Consider the following 25,466-nt stretch of genomic DNA (forward strand, 5'->3'; position numbering starts at 1 on the left):
TAGGACGTTAGAGAAAATAAGAATTTACTCACCGATAATTCTATTTCTCGTAGTCCGTAGTGGATGCTGGGCGCCCATCCCAAGTGCGGATTGTCTGCAATACTTGTATATAGTTATTGCCTAACTAAAGGGTTATTGTTGAGCCATCTGTTGAGAGGCTCAGTTGTTATTCATACTGTTAACTGGGTAAAATATCACGAGTTATACGGTGTGATTGGTGTGGCTGGTATGAGTCTTACCCGGGATTCAAAATCCTTCCTTATTGTGTCAGCTCTTCCGGGCACAGTATCCTAACTGAGGTCTGGAGGAGGGGCATAGAGGGAGGAGCCAGTGCACACCAGGTAGTACCAAATCTTTCTTTTAGTGTGCCCAGTCTCCTGCGGAGCCGTCTATTCCCCATGGTCCTTACGGAGTCCCCAGCATCCACTACGGACTACGAGAAATAGAATTATCGGTTAGTAAATTCTTATTTCTCTGACGTCCTAGTGGATGCTGGGAACTCCGTAAGGACCATGGGGAATAGCGGGCTCCGAAGGAGGCTGGGCACTCTAGAAAGATTTATGACTACCTTGTGTGCACTGGCTCCTCCCACTATGACCCTCCTCCAAGCCTCAGTTAGATTTTGTGCCCGGCCGAGGTTGGATGCACACTAGGGGCTCTCCTGAGCCTTTAGAAAGAAAGTATAGAAATTAGGTTTTTTATTTTCAGTGAGACCTGCTGGCAACAGGCTCACTGCAGCGAGGGACTAAGGGGAGAAGAAGCGAACCTGCCTGCTTGCAGCCAGCTTGGGCTTCTTAGGCTACTGGACACCATTAGCTCCAGAGGGATCGACCGCAGGCCCAGCCTTAGGTGTTCGGTCCCGGAGCCGCGCCGCCGTCCCCCTTACAGAGCCAGAAGCAAGAAGAGGTCTGGAAAATCGGCGGCAGAAGACATCAGTCTTCACCAAGGTAGCGCACAGCACTGCAGCTGTGCGCCATTGCTCCTCACACACACTTCACACTCCGGTCACTGAGGGTGCAGGGCGCTGGGGGGGGGCGCCCTGAGAAGCAATAATAACACCTTGGCTGGCAAAAATACCACAATATATAGCCCCAGAGGCTATATATGTGGAAAATACCCCTGCCAGAATATAGGAAAAAGCGGGAGAATAGTCCCCGGAAAAGGGGCGGAGCTATCTCCTGCAGCACACTGGCGCCATTTTTCCCTCACAGCTCCGCTGGAAGGAAGCTCCCTGGCTCTCCCCTGCAGTCTACACTACAGAAAAGGGTAAAAAAGAGAGGGGGGGCACTAAATTTAGGCGCAGTATACATTTATATAGAAAAAGCAGCTATAGGGGACATAACTCAGTTAGTCCCTGCATTATATAGCGCTCTGGTGTGTGCTGGCATACTCTCACTCTGTCCCCCCAAAGGGCTTTTGTGGGTCCTGTCCTCTGTTGGAGCATTCCCTGTGTGTGTGCGGTGTGTCGATACGGCTGTGTCGACATGTTTGATGAGGATAATGATGTGGAGACGGAGCAGATGCCTTTAGAAGGGATGTCACCCCCTGCGGGGCAGACACCTGAGTGGATGAGCTTATGGAAAGAAATGAGTGCACGTATAGACTCCTTACATAAGAAATTTGACGACATGCCAAATGTGGGACAGCCGACTTCTCAGCTCGTGCCTGTCCAGGCGTCTCAAAGGTCATCAGGGGCTCTGAAACGCCCGCTACCTCAGACCGCAGACCCAGATGTCGACACTGATACTGACACCAGTGTCGACGACGATGAGTCTAACCTGATGCCCACTAAGGCCATTCACTGCATGATTGAGGCAATGAAAGAGGTGTTACACATTTCTGATATAACTACAGGTACCACTAAAAAGGGTATTATGTTTGGGGAGAAAAAACTACCCGTAGTTTTTCCCCCATCAGATGAATTAAATGAAGTGTGTGAAGAAGCGTGGGCTTTCCCTGATAAAAAATTGGTAATTCCTAAGAAGGTACTAATGGCGTTCCCTTTCCCGCCAGAGCATAGGTCACGTTGGGAAACACCTCCTAGGGTGGATAAAGCGCTCACACGTTTGTCTAAAAAGGTGGCACTACCGTCTCCGTATACGGCCGCCCTCAAGGAACCTGCTGATAGAAAGCAGGAGGCGATCCTGAAGTCTGTATATACACACTCAGGCATTATACTTAGACCAGCTATTGCGTCAGCATGGATGTGCAGTGCTGCCGCCGCGTGGTCAGATAAACTGTCAGAAAATATTGACACACTAGACAGAGACACGATCCTGCTAACCATAGACCATATCAAAGACTCAGTCTTATATATGAGAGATGCACAGAGGGAAATCTGCCGGCTGGCATCTAAAGTAAGTGCATTGTCCATTTCTGCTAGGAGAGGCTTATGGACTCGCCAGTGGACAGGAGATGCAGATTCTAAAAGGCACATGGAAGTTTTGCCTTATAAGGGTGAGGAATTATTTGGGGATGGTCTCTCGGACCTAGTTTCCACAGCAACGTCTGGGAAGTCAGCATTTTTACCCCATGTCCCCTCACAGCCTAAGAAGGCGCCGTTTTATCAGGTTCAGTCCTTTCGGACCCAGAAAAACAAGCGTGGAAAAGGCGGGTCTTTTCTGTCCAGAGGCAGAGGTAGGGGAAAAAGGCTGCAACAAACAGCAGGTTCCCAGGAGCAAAAGTCCTCCCCCGCTTCTTCTTCCAAGTCCGCCGCATGACGGTGGGGCTCCACAGGCGGAGCCAGGTACGGTGGGGGGCCGCCTCAAGAATTTCAGCGATCAGTGGGCTCGCTCACAGGTGGATCCCTGGATCCTTCAAATAGTATCTCAGGGGTACAAACTGGAATTCGAGGCGTCTCCACCCCACCGGTTCCTAAAATCTGCCTTGCCGATTGCTCCCTCAGACAGGGAGGCGGTGCTAGCGGCAATTCACAAGCTGTATTCCCAGCAGGTGATGATCAAGGTACCCCTACTTCAACAAGGCCGGGGTTACTATTCCACACTATTTGTGGTGCCGAAACCGGACGGTTCGGTGAGACCCATTTTAAATTTTGAAATCCTTGAACACATACATAAAAAAATTCAAGTTCAAGATGGAATCGCTCAGGGCGGTTATTGCAAGCCTGGACGAGGGGGATTACATGGTATCCCTGGACATCAAGGATGCTTACTTGCATGTCCCCATTTACCATCCTCACCAGGAGTACCTCAGATTTGTGGTACAGGATTGCCATTACCAATTCCAGACGCTGCCGTTTGGACTGTCCACGGCACCGAGGGTATTTACCAAGGTTATGGCGGAAAGGATGATACTCCTTCGAAAAAAGGGAGTTTTAATTATCCCGTACTTGGACGATCTCCTAATAAAGGCGAGATCCAGGGAACAGTTGTTGGTGGGAGTAGCACTATCTCAGGAAGTGCTGCACCAGCACGGCTGGATTCTGAATATCCCAAAGTCACAGCTGGTTCCGACGACACGGCTACTGTTCCTGGGTATGATCCTGGATACAGTCCAGAAAAAAGTGATTCTCCCGGAGGAGAAAGCCAGGGAGTTGTCATCTCTAGTCAGAGACCTCCTGAAACCAAAACAGGTATCGGTGCATCACTGCACGCGGGTCCTGGGAAAGATGGTAGCTTCTTACGAAGCAATTCCCTTCGGCAGGTTCCATGCCAGAATCTTTCAGTGGGACCTATTGGACAAATGGTCCGGATCGCATCTTCAGATGCATCGCTTAATAACCCTGTCTCCAAGAACCAGGGTGTCTCTACTGTGGTGGCTGCAGAGTGCCCATCTTCTGGAGGGCCGCAGGTTCGGCATACAGGACTGGGTCCTGGTGACCACGGATGCCAGCCTTCGAGGCTGGGGGGCAGTCACACGGGGAAGAAACTTCCAAGGACTATGGTCGAGTCAGGAGACTTCCCTTCACAGAAATATTCTGGAACTAAGGGCCATTTACAATGCCCGAAGTCAAGCAAAATCCCTGCTCCTACACCAGCCGGTGCTGATCCAGTCAGACAACATCACGGCAGTCGCCCATGTAAATCGACAGGGAGGCACAAGAAGCAGGATGGCAATGGCAGAAGCCACAAGAATTCTCCGATGGGCGGAGAATCATGTACTAACACTGTCAGCAGTGTTCATTCCGGGAGTGGACAACTGGGAAGCAGACTTCCTCAGCAGACACGACCTCCACCCGGGAGAGTGGGGACTTCATCCAGAAGTCTTCCAGATGCTGGTAAACCGTTGGGAAAAACCACAGGTGGACATGATGGCGTCCCGCCTCAACAAAAAGTTAAAAAGATATTGCGCCAGGTCAAGGGACCCTCAGGCGATAGCTGTGGACGCTCTAGTGACACCGTGGGTGTACCAGTCGGTTTATGTGTTCCCTCCTCTGCCTCTCATACCAAAGGTATTGAGAATAATAAGAAAGCGAGGAGTAAACACAATTCTCGTGGTTCCGGATTGGCCAAGACGAGCGTGGTACCCGGAACTTCAAGAGATGATCTCAGAGGACCCGTGGCCTCTGCCGCTCAGACAGGACCTGCTACAGCAGGGGCCCTGTCTGTTCCAAGACTTACCGCGGCTGCGTTTGACGGCATGGCGGTTGAACGCCGGATCCTGAAGGAAAAGGGTATTCCGGAAGAAGTCATTCCTACGCTTATTAAAGCCAGGAAAGATGTTACGGCAAAGCATTATCACCGCATATGGCGGAAATATGTTGCATGGTGCGAGGCCAAAAAGGCCCCAACAGAGGAATTTCAACTAGGTCGATTTCTGCATTTCCTGCAAGCAGGAGTGAATATGGGCCTAAAACTAGGCTCCATTAAAGTACAGATCTCGGCTCTGTCGATTTTCTTTCAAAAAGAACTAGCTTCAGTGCCTGAAGTTCAGACATTTGTGAAAGGAGTGCTGCATATTCAGCCCCCGTTTGTGCCTCCTGTGGCACCTTGGGATCTCAACGTGGTGTTGAGTTTCTTAAAATCACATTGGTTTGAGCCACTAAAAACCGTGGATCTAAAATATCTCACGTGGAAAGTGGTCATGTTATTGGCCTTGGCTTCAGCCAGGCGAGTGTCAGAATTGGCGGCTTTATCATGTAAAAGCCCTTATCTGATTTTCCATATGGATAGGGCAGAATTGAGGACTCGTCCCCAGTTTCTCCCTAAGGTGGTGTCAGCGTTTCACCTGAACCAGCCTATTGTGGTGCCTGCGGCTACTAGTGAATTGGAGGACTCCAAGTTGCTAGACGTTGTCAGGGCCCTGAAAATATGTTTCCAGGACGGCTGGAGTCAGAAAATCTGACTCGCTGTTTATCCTGTATGCACCCAACAAGCTGGGTGCTCCTGCTTCTAAGCAGACTATTGCTCGCTGGATTTGTAGTACAATTCAGCTTGCACATTCTGTGGCAGGCCTGCCACAGCCAAAATCTGTAAATGCCCATTCCACAAGGAAGGTGGGCTCATCTTGGGCGGCTGCCCGAGGGGTCTCGGCTTTACAACTTTGCCGAGCAGCTACTTGGTCAGGGGCAAACACGTTTGCAAAATTCTACAAATTTGATACCCTGGCTGAGGAGGACCTGGAGTTCTCTCATTCGGTGCTGCAGAGTCATCCGCACTCTCCCGCCCGTTTGGGAGCTTTGGTATAATCCCCATGGTCCTTACGGAGTTCCCAGCATCCACTAGGACGTCAGAGAAAATAAGAATTTACTCACCGGTAATTCTATTTCTCGTAGTCCGTAGTGGATGCTGGGCGCCCATCCCAAGTGCGGATTGTCTGCAATACTTGTAAATAGTTATTGCTAACTAAAGGGTTATTGTTGAGCCATCTGTTGAGAGGCTCAGTTGTTTTCATACTGTCAAACTGGATATAGTATCACGAGTTGTACGGTGTGATCGGTGTGGCTGGTATGAGTCTTACCCGGGATTCAAAATCCTTCCTTATTATGTCAGCTCGTCCGGGCACAGTGTGTCCTAACTGAGGCTTGGAGGAGGGTCATAGTGGGAGGAGCCAGTGCACACCAGGTAGTCATAAATCTTTCTAGAGTGCCCAGCCTCCTTCGGAGCCCGCTATTCCCCATGGTCCTTACGGAGTTCCCAGCATCCACTACGGACTACGAGAAATAGAATTACCGGTGAGTAAATTCTTATTTTTTCCACTAGCTCAAAAAACCCGGGTTTTTGCACGGGGGCGCGTATCTACCCGGGTTTTTCGCAAGTGGAAACAGCTCCCTCTGAAAAGTCATCCGACCCGGGATCCGTTTACAGCATGTCAGAGCGCATTCCTCCCTGACCGCAGTGTCTCTCGGGAGGTTGGGAGGGACCGTGCATGCTGTCAGCGCTTCTGTCTGTCTTGCTATGCAGACAGCAGCGCTGGCCGGGAAAGCATGTGCCGGAGGCTGGGGGCAGCCCAGCAGCTTCCAGAGTGCGGGGCTTGCCCCCCGCATGACGGAGGGCAGCATCACATTGGGGGCGTGGCCTAACAGGACTGTGACCATACCCCGGGGGTCCCGATCTGCCGGTTTTCCCGGCGCTTGGAGATGACGTCATCTCCAAGCACAGGGCAGAAGACACTGCACCTGGGTGCAGTGTAAACTGTGCCGACCCGGGATATTCCGGGTCAGAGCCATTGTGGAAAAGGGATCCGTCTCGGGTCTGACCTGGTTTGGAACAGTGTTCCAATTCCCGAGTCAGACCCGAGACTTCTAGTGGAAAAGGGGTATAACTGTTCAGTAATGCTGTGCACATTAATTCACCTAGCAAAAACACTGACTAAGAGAACCACTAAATTAGCAATACTGTATATATAAAAAAGACAATTAAACACTGTTACACTGCAGGTGAAGAGGAAATTTATGATCTACTGGGCAGAGATTTTTAGTAAGTGAAGGACATTATTTATAAATTAGCATTTGAGGAAGCTTTATTTTAACCAGTAGTTATCAGGATACTTTGTTTAGTTAAAAGATTGATTCAATCATTACTTATGTCAATATTGTTTGCTCTCAATGCATTAACTCGGATAATAAATTAATTGTTCACACTTGAGATTACAGCCCTCAAAAATAAGATTTTAAACCTACCGGTAAATCTTTTTCTCCTAGTCCGTAGAGGATGCTGGGGACTCCGTAAGGACCATGGGGTATAGATGGGCTCCGCAGGAGACATGGGCACTCTAAAGACTTTAGGATAGAATGGGTGTGCACTGGCTCCTCCCTCTATGCCCCTCCTCCAGACGTTAGTTAGAGAAACTGTGCCCAGAGGAGACGGACAGTACGAGGAAAGGATTTTTGTTAATTTAAGGGCAAGATTCATACCAGCCCACACCATCCACACCGTATAACCTGGAATATACGTAACCAGTTAACAGTATGAACAAAACAATATCAGCCAACGACTGATCTTAACTGTAACATAACCCTTATGTAAGCAACAACTATATACAAGTCTTGCAGAATTTTGTCCGCACTGGGACGGGCGCCCAGCATCCTCTACGGACTAGGAGAAAAAGATTTACCGGTAGGTTTAAAATCTTATTTTCTCTTACGTCCTAGAGGATGCTGGGGACTCCGTGAGGACCATGGGGATTATACCAAAGCTCCAAACCAGGCGGGAGAGTGCGGATGACTCTGCAGCACCGATTGAGCAAACATGAGGTCCTCATCAGCCAGGGTATCAAACTTGTAGAATTTTGCAAAAGTGTTTGAACCCGACCAAGTAGCCGCTCGGCAAAGCTGTAAAGCCAAGACGCCTCGGGCAACCGCCCAAGAAGAGCCCACCTTCCTAGTGGAATGGGCCTTTACCGAATTTGGTACCGGCAATCCAGCCGTAGAATGAGCCTGCTGAATCGTGTTACAGATCCAGCGAGCAATAGTCTGCTTAGAAGCAGGAGCGCCAACTTTGTTGGCCGCATAGAGGACAAACAGAGCTTCTGTTTTCCTAATCCGAGCCGTCCTGGCTACGTAAATTTTTAAGGCCCTGACTACATCAAGGGATTTGGAATCCTCCAATTCTCCCGTAGCCACAGTCACCACAATAGGTTGGTTCATATGAAACGATGACACCACCTTAGGTAAAAATTGAGGACGAGTCCTCAACTCTGCTCTATCCACATGGAAAATGAGATAGGGGCTCTTATGAGACAAGGCCGCAAATTCGGACACCCGCCTTGCAGATGCCAAGGCCAACAACATGACCGCACTCCAAGTGAGAAACTTTAATTCAACCGTTTGAAGGGGCTCAAACCTGTGAGATTTTAGGAACTGTAACACCCCGTTGAGGTCCCATGGTGCCACTGGGGGCACAAAAGGGGGCTGGATGTGTAGCACTCCCTTTACAAAAGTCTGGACTTCTGGGAGAGAAGCCAATTCTTTCTGAAAGAATATAGATAGGGCCGAAATCTGTACCTTAATGGAGCCTAACTTTAGGCCCATATCCACTCCTGTCTGTAGAAAGTGGAGAAACCAGCCCAAATGGAAATCTTCTGTAGGAGCATTTTTGGCTTCACGCCAAGAAACATACTTCCTCCAGAGACGGTGATAATGTTTTGCCATCACCTCCTTCCTAGCCCTTATCAGAGTAGGGATGACTTCTTCCGGAATACCCTTCCCAGCTAGGATTCGGTGTTCAACCGCCATGCCGTCAAACGTAACAGCGGTAAGTCTTGGAACACGCAGGGCCCCTTCTGCAACAGGTCCTCCCTGAGAGGAAGAGGCCAAGGATCTTCTGTGAGCAGTTCCTGAAGATCTGAATACCAGGCCCTTCGAGGCCAATCTGGAACAATGAGTATTGTCTGCACTCTTTTTCGTCTTATGATTCTCAATATTTTTGAGATGAGATGAAGAGTATGGAACACATAGACCGACTGAAACACCCATGGTGTCACCAGGGCGTCCACCGCTACTGCCTGAGGGTCCCTTGACCTGGCACAATACCGCCGAAGCTTCCTGTTGAGGCGTGACGCCATTATGTCTATTTGAGGAAGTCCCCAAAGACTTGTTATTTCTGCAAAAACTTCTTGATGAAGTCCCCACCTCCTGGATGGAGATCGTGTCTGCTGATGAAGTCTGCTTCCCAGTTGTCCACTCCCGGAATGAATACTGCTGACAGAGCGCTTACGTGATTTTCTGCCCAGCGCAAAATCCTGGTGGCTTCCGCCATTGCCACTCTGCTCCTTGTCCCGCCTTGGCGGTTTACATGAGCCATGGCTGTGACGTCTGATTGAATCAGAACCGGTAAGTCGCGAAGAATATTCTCCGCTTGCTGTAGGCCGTTGTATATGGCCCTCAATTCCAGTATGTTGATGTGTAGACAAGCCTCCTGGCTTGACCACAGTCCCTGAAAATTCCTTCCTTGTGTGACTGCTCCCCATCCTCGGAGGCTCGCGTCCGTGGTCACCAGAACCCAGTCCTGAATGCCGAACCTGCGACCCTCTAGAAGGTGAGCACTCTGCAGCCACCACAGGAGCGACACCCTGGCCCTGGGGGACAGGGTTATTTTCTGATTAATTTGAAGATGGGACCCGGACCACTTGTCCAGAAGGTCCCACTGAAATGTCCTCGCATTAAACCTGCCGAAGGGGATGGCCTCGTAGGTCGCCACCATTTCCCCAGTACTCGAGTGCATTGATGGACTGACACTCTATTCGGTTTTAACAGGTCTCTGACCATGTTCTGAAGTTCCTGGGCTTTTTCCCTCGGGAGAAAAACCTTCTTTGGTTCTGTGTCCAGAATCATGCCTAAGAAAGATAGCCGAGTTGTTGGAACCAACTGTGACTTTGGTAGATTTAGAATCCAGCCATGCTGCTGCAGCACTCTCAGGGAGAGCGACACGCTTTTCTGCAACTGTTCCTTTTATCTCGCTTTTATCAGGAGATCGTCCAAGTACGGGATAATTGTGACTCCTTGCCTGCGCAGGAGCACCATCATTTCCGCCATTACATTGGTGAACACCCTCGGGGCCGTGGAAAGCCCAAACGGCAACGTCTGAAACTGGTAATAACAGTCCTGTACAGCGAATCTCGGGTATGCCTGATGAGGAGGATATATGGGTACGTGAAGGTATGCATCCTTTATGTCTAGTGACACCATAAAATCCCCCCCCCCCCCCCCCTTCCAGGCTGGAGATAACTGCCCTGAGCGATTCCATCTTGAACTTGAACCTTTTTAAGTTCAGGTTCAGGGATTTTAAATTTAGAATGGGTCTGACCGAGCCATACGGTTTCGGGACCACAAATAGGGTTTTCCCTGATGTAATAGGGGAACCTTGATAATCACTTGCTGTTGACACAGCTTTTGAATTGCAGCTAAAACTATCTCCCTCTCTGGAGGAGAAGCTGGTAAAGCCGATTTTGAAGAATCGGCGAGGAGGCACGTCTTCGAATTCCAGCTTGTAACCATGGGATACTATTTCCATCGCCCAAGGATCCACGTCCGACTGACCCCAGACGTGGCTGAAGAGTCGAAGACGTGCCCCCACCGGTGCGGACTCCCTCAGTGGAGCCCCAGCGTCATGCGGTGGATTTAGTATAAGCCGGGGAAGACTTCTGTTCCTGGGAACTGGCCGTAGCAGGCATTCTTTTCCCTCTACCCTTACCTCTGGCGAGGAAGGAAGAGCCCCGACCTCTTCTGGACTTATGCGACCGAAAGGACTGCATCTGATACTGTGGGGTTTTCTTTTGCTGTGGGGGAACATAAGTCAAAAAAGTAGATTTAACCGCGGTAGCTGTGGAAACCAGGTCCGCGAGACCTTCCCCAAATACAACCTCACCTTTGTAAGGTAAAACTTCCATATGCCTCTTTGAGTCGGCATCACCCGTCCATTGGCGGGTCCACAGTGCTCGCCAAGTCGAGATCGCCATGGCGTTGGCCCTCGAACCTAGTAGCCTGACGTCTCTGAGCGTCTCTCATATATAAGACTGCGTCTTTGATGTGACCTAAGGTCAACAAAATGGTATCCCTCTCTAGGGTATCTGCCGCGCTACAAACCCAAGCCGATGCTATTGCCGGTCTGAGCAAAGCACCCGTATGTGTATTGGAGACGGTAGCGCCACCTTCTTGGATAAGCGCGTTAAATCCTTGTCCACCCTGTGCAAGAATTCCCACCGTACCCTGTCCTGTGCAGGGAAAGGATACGCCATAAGAATTCTTTTGGGAATCTGCAGTCTTTTGTCTGGAGTTTGCCAAGCTTTTTCAAATAATGCGTTCAGTTCAGCTCATGAGATGGGGGAAATGTTACCTCAGGTTTCTTTTCCTTAAACATGTGTACCCTCGTGTCAGGGACAGAGGGGTCATCTGTGATATGCAAAACATCTTTTATTGCAATAATCATATAATGAATACTTTTGGCCACCCTTGGGTGTAACCTTGCATCGTCGTAGTCGACACTGGAGTCAGAATCCGTGTCGGTATCGGTGTCTGCTATTTGGGATAGGGGACGTTTTTGAGACCCTGAAGGGCCCTGTGACACAGTTAAAGCCATGGATTGACTCCCTGCTTTTTCCCTGGACTCTGCTTTGTCCAATCTTTTATGTAATAGTCACATTTGCATTTAAAACATTCCACATGTCCAACCAATCAGGTGTCGGCGTTGCCGACGGAGACACCACAATCATCTGCCCCACCTCCTCCTTAGATGAGCCTTCCGCTTCAGACATGCCGACACACACGTACCAACACCCCCACACACTCAGGGATATATCTATATGGAGACAGTTCCCCAATAAGGCCCTTTGGAGAGACAGAGAGTATGCCAGCGCCACCGGACTGGAATAAAATCCCAGTAGTACAGCGCTTTTAATAAATATAAATATATATATATATATATATATACGCACGCACACACACACTTCACTGCGCCAATTACATGTGCGCCCCCCCCTCCCCCCCTCTTTTATGCCCTCTGTAACCGTGTTCAGCAGGGGAGAGTTCGGGGAGCCAGCTCCTGCTGTGGCGAAAATGGCGCTAGTTAGTGCTGGAAGGATCAAGCCCCGCCCCCTCACCGGCGGGCTTAGGTCCCGCTCAAATTATTTATACTGGCGGGGGTTTATTAATATACTGCCTCTGCAGTATCTATTTTATATGCCATTGTCCCTTGAGGTTAATAATGCTGCCCAGGGCGCCCCCCCCCTGCACCCTGCACCCGTACAGTGCCTGTTGTGTGTGATCTGTGTGGGAGCAATGGCGCGCAGCGTTACCTCAGTGAAGATCATGAAGTCTTCTGCCGCCTTTGAAGTCTTCTTTCTTCTCATACTCACCCGGCTTCTATCTTCCGGCTCTGTGAGGAGGACGGCGGTGCGTCTCCGGGACGAACGGCGAGGGTGAGACCTGCGTTCCGACTCCCTCTGGAGCTAATGGTGTCCAGTAGCCTAAGAAGCAGAGCCTATCATTTAAGTAGGTATGCTTCTCTCCCCTCAGTCCCACGATGCAGGGAGCCTGTTGCCAGCAGTGCTCCCTGAAAATAAAAAACCTAACAAAAGTCTTTTTCAGAGAAACTCAGGAGAGCTCCCCTGCAGTGCATCCAGTCGCCTCTGGGCACAGGATCCAACTGAGGTCTGGAGGAGGGGCATAGAGGGAGGAGCCAGTGCACACCCATTCTATCCTAAAGTCTTTCGAGTGAGTGCCCATGTCTCCTGCGGAGCCCGTCTATACCCCATGGTCCTTACGGAGTCCCCAGCATCCTCTAGGACGTAAGAGAAAAAGATTGTTTGGATAATTGTCCATCAATTGCAGTTTTGAGCCCAGAAACAAGTGAACCCAAAGCAGGCATTTATAAGGGTATAGTCAATTGAGGTCGGATCCATTCTGACATGCATTTGTCGGAATGGATCCGACGGGCTATTCAATGCCCATCTCAATTCGACTTTAAAAAAGTCGAATTGAGATGAGTGACCGGAGAGGGGGGAGAGCCAGGGACAGCAGCGCTGCAGGAGGATGTGGCATAGCCGCCAGACCTCACAGCAGCGTCCACCCAGCTCCAGCAAGCGGGACCTCACTTGCTGGAGCCGGGTGGACGCTGCCGTGAGCTGCGGCTGTGCCACATCCTCCTGTAGCGCGGCTCTCCCCCATCTCCTCTCAGGTCCCTCATCTTAGTTCGACTTTTTTTAAAGTCGAACTGAGATGGTCGGAAATGGGGCCAAAACCTGTCGAATTTGGCCCAGTTTCCGTTAGAAGCACGTGAATCGGCAGCTATACCTCCAATTCACGTAGGGGAGGAGCCAGCACACTCTGAAGATTTGTTTTTAAAGTGCCAAGGCTCCAGTGGACCCATCTATATCCCATGGTACTAAGCCCATCCCAGTATCCCCTATGGACTACGAGAAAAGGATTTACCGGTAGGTAATTAAAATCTTATTTTCTAGGCAAACACTGCAACGTACCATTTTGTTTGCAGATACAGCCACAATTGCACACAGAGTATAGGCATGCCGCATATCATTTTTAATCCGTATAAGCTGCTTGTGCATCATATTCGCATTTAATGGAAAAGTAGCTTGTAAAGATGCTTGGGGCTACAGAGTCACGGCATGACTCGAACAGGAGTGTCTAACGTGCAGGGAGGCTAGATGTAAGTAGACACATCTGTAGATGGTGCTTAGGCATCTATATATCGATTCTTTGGCCCAAATGTAATAGCTTGTGAGTTGAAGTCACTATCTCAATTTATGTGATTTAGGGGGGCACTTATCAAAGTTCGGAGAGAGATAAAATTGTGAGAGATAAAGTACCAGCCTATTAGCTTCTGCCTTACATTTTACAGGCCGTCTTTGAAAAATTACAGTTAAGAGCTGTTTGGTACTTACAAGTTTATTCATGAAGCAGTGAAAAGGGTGGAGAAGTGGGTCAGTGGAGAAGTTGCCGATGGCAACCAATCAGCATTGAAGTAACACTTATAATTTGCATACTATATACAATTGTACGGAACAGTTGGTTGCCATGGGCAACTCAACAGGCTCACTTCTCCACTCTTCACTGCTTCATGAATAGACCCCTAATCTCACAATTTGACCTCTCTCCCTATCTTTGGTAACTACCCCACTTGGTCACTAGGTTTAAAGCAGTAATAATTTAAAAATGTAAACTAACCTGGTTGTGCATTTTACATTATTGACCCTTTAAATCTAGCATCTAAATCACTGATGTCATGCCGGTACTTGCAGTTTATAAGCTATTGCTATTGGTTTTTGTGTATGCACCAATTCATAAACAGAAAAATTGAACAGTGAGTAAATCATGTAGATGTTTACCCTATACCTAGCAGTGATGTGTTGTGACGTCAGAGGCTGGGGATGCACTGGTTAGTATCAGAGCCAGATTTACACACGCATATATGATATGGTTTTAAGTTTTGACTATAAAAATTATATAGAATAATACAAATATAGCTATAAATTTCTAAGTTATTAATCTCTTTTGTATTATTCTGATTTTTATAGTCAAACTCTGTATTATACTGGAGCATGACAGGTTAGGCACGGCCTCCCCTACCTACTCTGACCACATGTCACTGATACTTAGTGCCTACATATCTTAAATAAGGATGCAATTTGCTTATATGTGGACAAACACATTAGGGCTAGTGCCACATGTATGTTGGTTTTAGGACTATAGGAGCACGTGTGTGAAAAAGGATGTATCTTTTTTTCCATGGTACTTCAGGCTCCAGCACAACCAGAGCAGGTCAAGAAAGTTATCATATAGGTAGGTTAAAACCATTTGTGAATGGCTCTTGGTGGCTATAGAAAATCCTGCCACACTTGGCAGCAAACATGAAAACTACACAACAACAGTGCAATAACAGACTGCAGACACAGCAAAGTTGGCTGATCACATTCTTCATCATCGGCACAGCTATTGGTGTTTCTATAATGGGTGCAATGTGTGCGGTGCACACAGGCCCCTGGGCCCAGGCGCCAAGTTTCCGGAGACCTGTGCATGCGCAGTAGACTAACACATTGCCAGAGACTACTGTGCTGTACAGAGGAGGGGGACCCCCTCCTCTGTTAAAACGCCCCTGGGCACAGCAACATAGAAATCTGATATCTTACTGTGGTAGTGCAATTAGAAATACTCTGAAGGGGAGTACTCACGGGAGAGATGTGTGCTGAGCGATCTTAACACAGACCGCTCAGCACACATCTCTCACCCCGCTCAGCACAGCGCGATGTGCTGAGCGAGGGGGAAAGCCGACGGGGGGCCGCTCACTTCACACAACGGTGAAGTGAGCGACCCGCTAGATTGAGCCTGCATGCAGGCTCAATCTAGCATCGGCGATAGCGATCGCTATCGCTGGAGGGCATACACACGTCAGATCCGTGCTTAAAATCTAAGCAATCTAGCAAGATTGCTTAGATTTTAAGCACGGATCTCTCCGTGTGTACCCCCCTTAATGATTCAGTTATTTTTATTATTTTGTAAGTCTGTGTGTAGGATACGCCTTCTTTGTTCAGAATATTGTATAGGTGTGTACACAAATATAGAGTGTAGAGAATATACAACAGTGCTCCTCTACCTCAGTTCTCAAATACCACCAACAGGTCATGTCGTGTGGATTTCTTTAATCATGCACAGGTGAGAGTTCATCTGTAGTGCTGGGTCAGTGATTATCGCACCTGCTTCCACAGAGAGTAAATATATCCTATGGTTTGAGATTTTCTAAGTGTAGGGCCACATATAGCGGCCAAGCCGCTTGGCTGGAAGGAGAGTGCACATGCAGGCACCCACACATTTGCGGGACTGCGCATCGCCATCGCTATGGGGTGTACACACAGAGATCAGTGTTTCATTTCTAAGCGATCTAGACAGATCCCTTAGAAAATAGGCAAAAATCGCCTCGTGTGTATGGGGCTTAAGCCTTGGAGAGAGATGAAAGTACCATCCAACCAGCTCTTAGCTGTCATTTTTCAAATATCGCTTATATGGCAGCTAGGAACTAGATGGTTGGTACTGTTCTCTCTCTCCACTTTCTCTGTCCAAGGCAGAGTAAATAGACCCCCATGGCCTGTTTGGGATACTTGAGGGTTGAGAAACGCTAGTATAGCATTTACAGTTCCTATACCCTTCCCCTCTGCTACTTGATTTAATAAGACCAGGACAAGGGCGGAGATGTATGAAACCTTCCAGACAGATACAGTGGATAAGTTGCCCTCAGCTTCTAACCATATTTCATAGACTCTGCTAGATCAGTGATGGCTAGAAGCTGATTAAGTGCTATGGGCAACTTCTCCACTATCATAGGTTTTATACACCTCCCATTAAGTATCCTATGAGTATATATATTTCAGAGCTTGGAGAGAGATCAAGTACCAACCAGTAAGCTCCTAACTGGCCTGATACAGGCTGTATTTGAAAGATAACAGGAGCTGATTGGTTGGTACGTCATCTTTCCCCAAGCTTTGATACATAAGCCCATAGTAACAAAAATAATAAAAATAACCATCTAACACTCTAATTTTTAACTGAAATGTTTGCTACAAAAAGCGCAAACAGAAAGTTGCTATTAAAATAGGTTTGTAATGTACACCAAGATCCAGTCTGACTTTCTGAAGGGTAGCTAACAAAAAAGTGATAATGATAAATGTTTCTAGCCCCTATACATTTCCCTAAACTAGTGAATGTTACACAGATAAGGCATCAAGACACGTGAAACATAGGACATATTTCTAGGGTTCACTTTTATTCCCAGTAGAATTTACAATAAATGGTATTAGAATTTGCATAAATCACATAGCTTTTGAAAATTGGCATTAAGCTAGCACTAAACAATACCCCACATAACATCACCAGATAGCATTCACAGTAATAACAATCAATAATGTTGGCATATATCCTATTAGTATAAAAAACTACCCCCCCCATAAAATGTGAAAGTATCACTGTAGCTTTTAAAATCAATGACATTGGTATATATTATTGGCAGCAATGGAATCCATAACTGTGGCATAGTAGCTCTTAGAAATCAATGACATTAATTAGCACTTAACAGACCTAATTTATGACTAATACAGAGGGGAGTCTACCCCCATTTTAACTTCTGACAATTGGATTCAGAGGACAACACGGGCGAGTCTACCCCATTTATCCTAAAATGATGGGGCACAGATAGAAACACAGGGGAGCCTGCCCCCTTAAAGAGTAGGCAGCGGAAGAGGCTGGAGATAGTGGCCAGTGTCTCATCCCCGTGCTGCGGCTCTTCTGCCACCTCTGACCGGGCTCCACACTCTTTAGCGCTGCTATGGATGCTGAGCACTGCATCAGACTGTGCTCTTTGCGAGGGTACTCTCACCAACCGGTTGCCTCTTATCCTCTGCCAGGGCCTTCTCACCGCTCCGGGCTCCTGTCAGCACAGTACTCCGTACAGCAACTAGGGGTCCTTCCAGGGTCCTTGCTCAAGGTAGGCGGGTTGTCTTCTGTGGTGCCTGCGCTTCCAATCACTGTCTGCCCAGTACCACTCCTCTGGTTCCAAGCAGGCTCCCTCGCTGGTCCTGCTGCTGTCTCTCCGCCTCATCACTGAAGCTTTGTTCCCCAGTGTCAACTCTCCCTGGTGCTCCGTCCAGTCGGGCATTGATGTGGGCAGCCCTCCTCCTCGCAGGGGGGTCTCTACTATTCCCCGATGCTGGCTGCTGCTCCATCTCTCCGTCTGTGTCCTTCTGGTGTTGCAGATTCTGGTCACGGTTATGGCTAAAACTAAGTTGGGTAAAGGACCTCTGATGTCACCAGGGGAAGGAGCAAGGCTAGAACATGGTACCCTGGTGGGCTCGCTTCACTCGCCACGCTTAGGGCTTAGTGATGAGCGAAGCAAGACACCAGGGTTACTAGAGTAAGTAGCTGTTGGCGTGGATAGTGAAAGTACTGTCCCGCTGGCCTTGCTTCTCCCTCTGACGTTAGAGGTTCTTTAGCTAACTTGGTTCTAGCATTTACCCTCCAGCCACTCACTGGCTTTTACAGCGCAGCTCTTGGCTCCCATATGCTCTGAACCGCCTCAGGTGAGCGGTGCATGCATGAGGGTCAGATCCATACTTGCCTACCTGACCCTCTCCATGAGGGAGAAAATGCTCTGTTCCTGGACTTTCCTGGTAATGTATGATTGCCATCACCTGTGGTGAAACACCTTTCTTATCAATTACCTAGCTCACCACAGGTGATGGCAATCATACATTACCAGGAAAGTCCAGGAACAGAGCATTTTCTCCCACATGGAGAGGGTCAGGTAGGCAAGTATGGTCAGATCCCTCCCCAGGGATCTGACCATCAGACAGCGCTGCCAGCTCTTTTATGGGTCCCGAGTGAGTTCAGGACCTCCTCTAGTCCTGGGCTCCCTGATGATGACTGGCTCCCAGGTGCCTAGCAACAGCATGCCCCCTCCTTGCTTTCCCCTGCAGCCCAGGGACACAATTATCTTGTGGGTGACTTTCCTGGGCTTTGGTGTTGATGTCTGGCCAAGGCACATATTGGCACAGGGGCACCAAACCCCCTGTCCTGTCGGCAGAGCTGACAGGGTCACCTGGAATTCACGTATGTACTGACGTGTGTGTGTGTATATAGATAGAGATAGATAGATATAAATAAATATAATGTGTGTGTGTGTATATATAAATAATATGGGCCCCCTTTCTGTAATATGGGGGCACTACACATATATACCTCAGTTTCTTTCTCGGTCACTTAAAGCTGTACAATAGTGAAAACTCAATGAAAATTCATCCAAAAGTTTTTGCATGATGCTCCATAGTTCATAAACAGTCCCTAGAACAGTGGTGGCCAACGTGTGGCTCTTTCTTCATTCAAATGTGGCTCCCAACACTCAAAGTCACGTGACCACAAGAGATCTGTACACTGCTGCATTCCAGCCAGACATGCAGCAGCACTACGTAGACTGAGAACTGAGAGAGCCAAATACACACGGGGGAGCTGGCTGGAGTGACACATGGGGGAACTGAAGTATATTATGTGAATCTGGTTTTTATATATAATTTATGCGAATCTGGCTTTTTAAATGTGTTTTATACCAGGGGCGTGGCCTAGCAGGCACGAGATCACACCCCATTTTTGCAAGTGCGCCTTCGGCTTCAAGTCAGCTCTTTGATGTACCTAACAAGATTTCTTGGCTCTTTGTCTCTGACTGGTTGGCCACCCCTGCCCTAGAAGTATTTCTCAAAAAAAAAAAAAAATTCTATGTACAGATGCAAGCATTCCCAACCTCAGTCCTCAAGGCACACTTCAGTCCAGGTTTAAGTGATATCCATGCTTGAGCACAGGTGACTTAATTAGTACCTCAGTTATTTTGATTTAACAATCTGTGCTGAAGCCTGGATAATCACTGCAACCTGCACTTAGTGTGCCTTGAGGACTGAGGTTGGGAATGCCTGCCTTACAGTTTCAGAACATGGCAACAATTACAATGTGTCTAGTCTTGAATCTACAAAGTCACCTGGTAATTTAGGTATTAAATAAAGTCCTACTATATAACTATAGTAAATACAGCCAGGAAGAACAATCATAGAAACATAAATGCTGTTTGGAGCATAGATTACATGGGTGGTCTTCTGTTTGCCGGCGGTCGGGCTCCCGGCGCTCAGTATACCGGCGCCGGGAGCCCGACAGCCGGAATACCGACAATTATTTTCCCTCGTGGGGGTCCACGACCCCCATAGAGGGAGAATAAAATAGTGTGGCGCGCGTAGCGCGCCACCGTGCCCGTAGCGTGGCGAGCGCAGCGAGCCCGCAAGGGGCTCATTTGCGCTCGCCAAGCTGTCGGTAAGCCGGCGGTCGGGCTCCCGGCGCCGGGATGCTGGTCGCCGGGAGCCCGACCGCCGGCCAGCCGTAGTGAACCCAGATTACATTTGCATCTAATGCTACAGAGAGCATACTACAGTCTCATAATGAAGCAGCTGTCTCAAAACAATGGAAAAAGTGTACTTCTCATCCTTCATTAATCTGTCCAGACAACAACTTTCAGTTCAGAAAGGTACACAGGTTCAACCTTTATGTCATTACAAAACTACTATATGTATATGTAGTGAATGCAGAAGGCATTAGTATACCAACAGTCCCACATTTAGATACTTGCTACTTACAGTACTTGGAAATACCTCTGCGGATCCAGCACCAATCTTCTACTGACATCCAAACCTGAACTGTGATTGTTAACAACTCCTTCAGGTAACCTGTAAAACCAGGCTGATTTACATATAAAGGGAAGTGAGACCTGCCCCCACCCTGTCCACAGCACAGCTATAGACTCAATATCCAGCAAAACAAAGAAATTTACCACTACATAAACTGTACATTTACCACTTATAAACAGTACATGCAATGTTCTAGAAATTAAATGGCAAAGAAAATCAGTCTAATACAGAAACAAAAGGTCTGCATGCATCTAGTGCCTGTTTTGGGTGTCTCCTTCCTTTTCACATACTAAATGGTCTGCGTTAGATACTCACCACTTTAGCATTAGCATCACAATATCTTGAGTATTACTGGCAAACGTCCGTACACACTAGCATACCTCCCAATATGACCCATTTCAGGAGAGACAACATGCTCTGTTCCTGGAATTCCCTCTTAAATTTGGATTGCCATCACCTGTGTTAAACTAGTAGTTAATTGACAAGAAAGTTGCTTCAACACAAGTAACTGCAATCCTAAATTAAGAGGGAAGTTCAGGAACAGAGCATTTTGTCCCTCCTGGAATGCACACCTCCCAACAAGACCCTCTCCAGGAGTGACACAATACTCTGCTTCTGGACTTTTCTCTTAATTTATGATTGGTGGCACCTGTTTTGACCAGGTTAATGGAGAAGAAAGTGTTCCAGCACAGGTGTTGGCAATCATAAATGAAGAGGGAAATCCAGTAGCGGCATTGTTTCTCCTGGAGAGGGTCATGTTGAGAGTTATGCACTAGGACGTCATGTGTACCCAGCATAATGTAACCATATATTGCGCCACTGTACATACTGCATTATGTGGTAGATGGTGCAATGTATCTTTACCTGTCGTATTTAAAATACATGCTGTCGTCCCATTGGGCATGTAGCAAGCCCAATGGGATGACCCAGGGAACGACTTGCGGGAGCGTGCAATCGCCCATGCACACTATAACTTGTACAATATATCATTCTGATCCATGTCTGACCGATATATAGCCTAATGTTGACCCAGGGAAACACTGATCTACTCCAGGGGTTCTCAACTCCAGTCCTCCGTAAACATCCATCTGCTTTCACAGCAGGTTGATAAACATAACCTGCTGGGAGATCTTGGGGGTTGAGAACCTCTAATCTCATACCTCCCAACGTGACCCTCTCCAGGAGGGACAGAATTCTCTGCTCCTGGATTTTCCTCTTAATTTATGCTTGTCATCACCGGTGGTGAAACACATTTCTTATCCATTAACTTGTTCAAAACAGGTGGTGGCAATCACAAATTAAGAGAGAGGCCCAGAAGCAGGGCATTTCGTCCCTCCTGGAGAGGGTCATGTTGGGAGGTATGTAATCTACTAAAAAAAGTGCAAATATTTTGATGTTTGAAGCTGTACCTTTTCAAATTCAAGTTAGACAATGTAAGCACATGTCTGATTAGTTAATATGATGCTAGTGTAGTTTTGTTCGTAAATAACTCCCCTCACTAGGCTTATCGGCCTCCCACTACTTTTGCTATATTCTATGGCAATGGTTCCCAAACGTGGTCCTCAAGGCACCCCAGCAATCAAGGTTTTAGGGATATCTCTGCATGTGCACAGATGTATAATCAAACTGACCTGAGGTTTGATTATATATTATACAGGTGACTGAATTCCTAAGCATGGATAGCCACAAAATCTGGACTGTTGGGGTGCCTTGAGGACAGTGTTTGGGAACCACTGCGCTACGGACAAAATAAAACTTTAGATACGAACACCTACACCTATATACGCAAAGAAATAAGATGTACTACTAAAAACATAGGGGGTGATTCAGAGTTGATCGCAGCAGCAAATTTGTCAGCAGTTGGGCAAAACCATGTGCACTGCAGGGGGGGCAGATATAACATTTGCAGAGGCGGGTGGGTTATTGTTTTTCTGTGCAGGGTAAATACTGGCTGCTTTACTTTTACACTGCAATTTAGATTTCAGTTTGAACACACCCCACCCAAATCTAACACTCTCTGCACATGTTATATCTGCCCCCCCTGCAGTGCACATGGTTTTGTTCAACTGCTAACAAAGTTGCTGCTACAATCAGGTCTGAATTACCCCCATAGTGTGCCATATGCTGATCTGTATTGGTTTTTTTTATGTCCTCTTTTTTTTTTAAACCACAGCAGAAGATATGGAAAATAGGATTATGGTGCTACTTTAAAGTGATTTTGTAATATATATCAATTTATTTACTATTAATAGTTTTTCTCTTACGTCCTAGAGAATGCTGGGGACTCCAAAAGGACCATGGGGTATAGACGGGATCCGCAGGAGCTTGGGCACACTGAAAAGACTGGGTGTGAACTGGCTCCTCCCTCTATGCCCCTCCTCCAGACCTCAGTTAGACTTTGTGCCCAGGACTGACTGGACACTCACTAGGGGAGCTCTCCTGAGTTTCTCTGGAAAAGACTTTGTTAGGTTTTTTATTTTCAGGGAGACCTGCTGGCTACGGGCTCCCTGCAGCGTGGGAGTGAGGGGAGAGAAGCAGGACCTACTTATTCTTAGTTTAAGGGCTCTGCTTCTCGGGGTGGTCTTCTGTATGCCGAATGTCGGGATCCCGGCGCACAGTATACCGGTGCCGGAATCCTGACACCCGGCATACCGACAACTATTCTCCCCCCTGGAGGGAGAATAAAATAGTGTGGCGCAGCGAGCCCGCAAGGGGCTCCTTTGCGCTCGCCACGCTGTCGGTATGCCGGCGGTCGGGCTCCCGGCGCCGGTATGCTGGTCGCCGGGAGCCCGAGCGCCGGCATACCGTACTACACCCGCTTCTCGGCTACTGGACACCATTAGCTCCAGAGGGTTCGATCACTTGGTGCGCCTAGCTGCTTGTTTCCGGAGCCACGCCGTCACACCCCTCACAGAAGCCAGAAGAAAGAAGTTGGGTGAGTATACAGAAGACTTCAGTGACGGCAGAAGACTCCAGTAACGAGATACAGCGCAGCGGTAGCGCTGCGCTCCATGCTTCCACACACTTCACCAACGGCACTCACAGGGTGCAGGGCGCTGGGGGGGGAGCGCCCTGGGCAGCATGTTACTGGGTCTGGGAGCTGGCAGAAGGCAGTTCGGTGTCTCGGCACCGTTTTTCAACCCCCGCCGGCATTTTCTTAATTTCAAATTTAGCGGGCTGAAGCGCGCCGAGAAGGGGCGGGCTTAGCCGCACAGCTCGTCAGCGCCATTATTCTCTCCTCCACGCCGCTGCAGAGAACGCTGGCCCGGGACTTCCAAGCTCCCCTAAAAGTAACAGGGAGCTGATCGGGGGGGGGCACAGTTATTGGTGCATAATCCATAGCAGCGCTGTCAACATATATTTTCTTTTGGGATATATGGGCGCTGGGGTGTGAGCTGGCATACTCCCTCTGTGTTTCGCTATCTGGGCTTCCTTGTGGGTCTGTCCCCCAGCTGAGGCGGTGTGTGTATGTCAGTGCGTCGACATTCCGTGTCGGCATGTCTGAGGCTGAGTGTTATTCCCCAGAGGAGGTTGCTGGGGGAGCAGATGTGAGTCTGGAGTTGGCCCTGTCGGCGCAGCCGACACCTGATTTACTTACAATGTTAAGTACGCTTAATACAAATGTGGCCTCTTTGTCTAAAAGGTTGGATAAATCGGAGTCTCAGACTCAGGTATGGAGAAAATCCATGGAGGATGCTTTGTCTCAGGTGCAGACCCCATCAGGGTCGCAAAAGCAGCCTTTTACTCAGTTGGTATATACGGATACCGACACGGATTCTGATTCCGATGTCGATTTCACTGAGGCTGCTTTACATCCATAGTTAGTTAAGAGTATTCAGTACATGATTGTGGCTATAAAGGATGTTTTACATATTTCTGACGAACCTGCGGTGCAGGAAACAAGGATTTGCTTGTTCAAAGGGAAAAAACCTGAGGTGAAGTTTCCCCCCTCTCATGAAATAAATACTCTTTGCGAAAAGGCTTGGGAGTCGCCGGATAAGAGGTGGCAGATTCCCAAGAGAATTTACATGGCGTATCCTTTCCCCTCTGATGACAGGGAAAAATGGGAGTCGTCTCCGAATGTCGACAAGGCTCTATCCCGGTTGTCTAAGAAGGTGGTGCTTCCGTCCCCTGACACGGCAGCTCTTAAGGATCCGGCGGATCGCAAGCGGGAGACGTCTCTGAAGTCCATTTTCTCTAATACGGGTGCATTGCTCAGACCTGCTGTGGCGTCGGTATGGGTGAGTAGTGCTATTGCTAAATGGGCTGAGAATTTAGCGGCTGATATGGATACGCTTGATAAAGATAATGTTCTTTTAACTCTTGGTTATATCAAGGACGCTGCAGATTACCTGAAGGATGCTGCGAGGGAAGTAGGTCTCTTGGGATCAAGAGCCAATGCCATGGCGATCTCGGCCAGGAGAGCGCTGTGGATTCATCAATGGACTGCTGATGCCGACTCCAAGAGAGCTATGGAAGCTCTCCCCTTCAAAGGTAATGTCTTGTTTGGTGACTGCTTGGCTGATCTGGTGTCGACCGCGACGGTGGGTAAGTCATCTTTTCTTCCTTATGTTCCCACACAACAGAAAAAGACACCACATCAGCAGATGCAGTCCTTTCGTCCCAATAAATACAAGCGTGGAAAAGGTTCGTCCTTCCTCGCTTCAAAGGGTAGAGCAAGGGGAAGAAAGTCGCCTGCAGTATCAGGCGCCCAGGACCAAAAGTCCTCCCCTGCCTCTACCAAGTCCACCGCATGACGCTGGGGCTTCTCTGGGGGAGTCCGGACCGGTGGGGGGCCGTCTGCAGATCTTCAGTCAGGTCTGTGTTCAATCAGGCCTGGATCCTTGGGTCCTAGATATAGTATCTCAGGGATACAAGCTGGAGTTTCAGGAGGTGCCCCCTCACAGGTTCTTCATTTCGGCCTTACCAGTGTCTCTTCTGGACAGGGAGGTGGTGAAGGCAGCAATACAAAAGTTGTGTCAACAGAGGGTCATTGTTCCCGTTCCCCCGTCCCAATGGGGGGAGGGGTTCTACTCGAGCCTCTTTGTGGTACCGAAACCGGACGGTTCGGTCAGACCGATTCTGAACCTAAAGTCCCTCAATCCATACTTGAAGGTTTTCAAGTTCAAGATGGAATCTCTTCGAGCTGTGATTGCCAGCCTAGAAGGGGAGGACTTTATGGCGTCAGTCGACATAAAGGATGCCTACTTACACGTCCCGATATATCCTCCGCATCAAGCTTTCCTAAGGTTTGCGGTACAGGATTCTGATTACCAATTTCAGACGTTGCCGTTTGGGCTTTCCACGGCCCCGAGGATTTTCACCAAAGTCATGGCAGAAATGAT

General features: G+C 48.4%; 2 protein-coding genes across 3 annotated transcripts in view; one reads left to right on the forward strand and one right to left on the reverse strand.

The window, feature by feature from the left end:
- LOC135031250 (uncharacterized) overlaps positions 1-20,535 on the reverse strand; it is a 114,752-nt gene extending 94,217 nt beyond the window's left edge. The window contains exons 1-2 of one of the 2 annotated variants that reach the window (XM_063953997.1): positions 20,437-20,535; positions 20,071-20,160 (exon numbers count right to left, since the gene is read on the reverse strand). The gene's annotated coding sequence lies outside the window, so the exon portion shown is untranslated. The remainder of the gene's footprint in view (positions 1-20,070; positions 20,161-20,436) is intronic. The other variant, XM_063953996.1, reaches the window with a different exon arrangement.
- Positions 1-25,466, forward strand: part of RAD51D (RAD51 paralog D) — a 278,198-nt gene that overhangs the window by 36,722 nt on the left and 216,010 nt on the right. The gene's annotated exons all lie outside the window — the stretch shown is intronic.

Source organism: Pseudophryne corroboree, chromosome 2 (genome assembly GCF_028390025.1).
Source record: "Pseudophryne corroboree isolate aPseCor3 chromosome 2, aPseCor3.hap2, whole genome shotgun sequence".
Lineage (NCBI taxonomy): Eukaryota > Metazoa > Chordata > Amphibia > Anura > Myobatrachidae > Pseudophryne > Pseudophryne corroboree.